This window comes from Apteryx rowi, unplaced genomic scaffold, assembly GCF_003343035.1.
Source record: "Apteryx rowi isolate R43461 unplaced genomic scaffold, aptRow1 scaffold_36, whole genome shotgun sequence".
Classification (NCBI taxonomy): Eukaryota; Metazoa; Chordata; class Aves; order Apterygiformes; family Apterygidae; genus Apteryx; species Apteryx rowi.
The window spans coordinates 162299-165029 of record NW_020450085.1 but is presented as its reverse complement, the minus strand read 5'-3'; positions in this window follow the sequence as shown (position 1 = coordinate 165029).

The window sequence follows — 2731 nt, the reverse complement described above, 5'->3', positions numbered from 1 at the left end:
GGAACACACTTTTTGTGGATCTCTTCCTATTGAAAAAGTATATTGAGAAAACTTACATTCTGTACCTTACGTGTATGTAGTCCTATGCTGATGCAGGTGTCTGATTACAGTACTTGCCTAGAATCAAATTATTCTAAGTCTCCTTAGGCAGAAAAGTGTAAAAAACTCAAAAGGAGAACAGCAGCACCAAAACCTTTTGTCCTGTTGCAGGGAAGACCCATTAAAAGGTCATTCAAAAACCTAGGGAGTTACTTAGCTACTTCATAGCATCATCTCATGACTTGGTTACAAAGAACTAACGGACCTAGACTAATCTTTATCCGTTTCAAACTAAAGTAGACTTTGAGCTAATGTTTTTTTCTTGGTTTGGTCCTTCTTGATAACCTTTACCACAAAGCTGATCTTCTTCTCCACCTTAAACCCAGCTAATGGAGCCCAGTTTTATTGCTCTAAGTTAGAGTATCAGCTGTTAACACTGAAGTATGATTATAAAATGTCCCACTACCCAGCTGTTGGAAGTACACATCAAAGAGTGCGTTAATCTTTCATTAGAAAGGAAATTACATTTCCATTTTCCCTCTTTTCTCAAAGTATAAGCACTTTAGCATTTAGAAATATTCTGGCAATGTCTTTTTTTTTTGTACTTTTACTTGAAATTCCACTGTCAAACCCTTCAAGAAAGGTCACTGCTGGAGAAAACAGTTTCTAACTCAACAAAAGTTGTAATTACTAAGGCAAATTAATCTAGTGACTGATCCTTCATTCTTAATTGATAGCGGTAACTCTAGTAACAAGAAATACTCACCATGACATTGTACATGTTCATTTCTGTGGGCGGGAAATGCTGTAAAACTTTTAAAACTAACGTATAAAATATGACTAGGACATAAAAATGTCCGAAATTATTTAAATAAAGACACTTGGGAGGTTTCTAATGTGCTCATCTCTGGCTTTACTCTCTTCTAATTGCAGTTAATAAAAATCCCCCCTGTGAAGTTTTTAAGAGTAATAACGTCCTTGCAGAGCAAGTTGTAGCTGAACTTCTAGCTCATGAGAGTTAGGTAATATACTGCCCTGCAGTGACAATTTGTTTCTTTGTAATAGGAATTCTTTGTCTGAAGTGTCTGTCCACTGGCCAACCACATACTAGATGAGACAAATTGCTGATCTGATCCAGCAGAGATTTTTTTGGAGTCCCTAATCCATTTAAACAGAGCAAAAGTGATGCAGCAAACTGTGATGCAGTATACTCAGTCATCAGGAGGTAACTTGGTCCTGGTTTTGAGGAATGAAGTCAACTTGTTTTCATGGCTATGAAAACAATGCTTAACAACCAAGATGTACAAAATATCAGTTGCTTGTTATTTTAATACGGTTCACAAGACCTTCTAGACCAAAAGAGAAGGGAAAATTGCTTTATATATTCATGAAGTGGCAACCACTCCTAATCATCTTCTGTGGCTGGGAGAAAGGAATTCTTGAGATTACCACTACAGTGAAAATGAAAAAATTATTCCAAAGTAGTTTACACAGGCTAAACAGATTATTCCCCTATTGCAATTTGCAATTGATACCCAAACTCATACCCATACTCCCACTTGCACAAGAGATTATTGGATAGTGCTACAGGATCTGTAGAGCAGTTAGTTTTCTGCATTGTTTCCCACGTGMTGTACCCCCAATAGTCATTGCTCTGCATATATCGTTTCTCACTAAGCTCTATGGCAGTCAGAGGTGTGTGATCTCCCTTTGCCTCATGCACTTACAGCTTAATCTCCTGTTCTTTAAAGATCTGTCATAGGCCGTTTTTATATATAGAAAACCCAAACAACCAGTAAGAGCACACTTCAGCATAAAGAGAACTGGTCAGGGGAAACACATGGTCTGTATCCCTTCTGATTTCCGAATGCAATCCAGACTGTAACAAACGTCTGGCAAATTTAGACTGAAGTGTATTGTATATTTGCTTTGCTTTTTATGCTTATATTAGAAATTCAGGTCTCCCTATTTTATTTTACATAAGGCAGGTAAAGGTTATCTGTATCATGACATTAGGTGAAAGAATACAGAAATAAGATAAGATACAGAATACAGAAAGGCCAAATTGTAGGGAGATGCTAAAAAACAACAGCAGTAACAATAATCATATTATTATACTTGCAAAACTTTGAGGCCTGAACATAGAGATTATTAGTATTTCTGAGTAGAGAACAAGTAGCAAAAATTCAACTCTTAATGATTTCATCTGAGTACTTTAAAAGATAAACAATTCTTCCTCTTTCTAAATTACCTTCAAAAATTAACCCAGAAAATGCTACCTGTCCCTTAGGATACATCTTTTCCACAACACTTGTAATTGCTAACCTGTTCTTGCTAAACCATTTAAACATTCATGCATATATATTTAAAGACAAGCCAATACTTTAATGAGTCTTCTTCTAGGTCTTTTGATATATATTTGTACAAGATTTGTGTTGCCTTCCTTTCCATTGGGGATTAATTCTACAGAAACTTGCACACAAGACCAATATTTATGCAGTTGCATAAGGAATATTCAAACATCTTATAAGAAGCTTGAATATTGACATTTTTTCTGTGTAAAGTTTTGAATACATTCAAAGTGCATAAATAACATAAAATAAACATTAGTTTTTACAGTTATACATGGTATAAAACTAGAAAAATATTTGCAAATAGTTAAGGATTTGTACTTTTCCAAATAAATACTAAC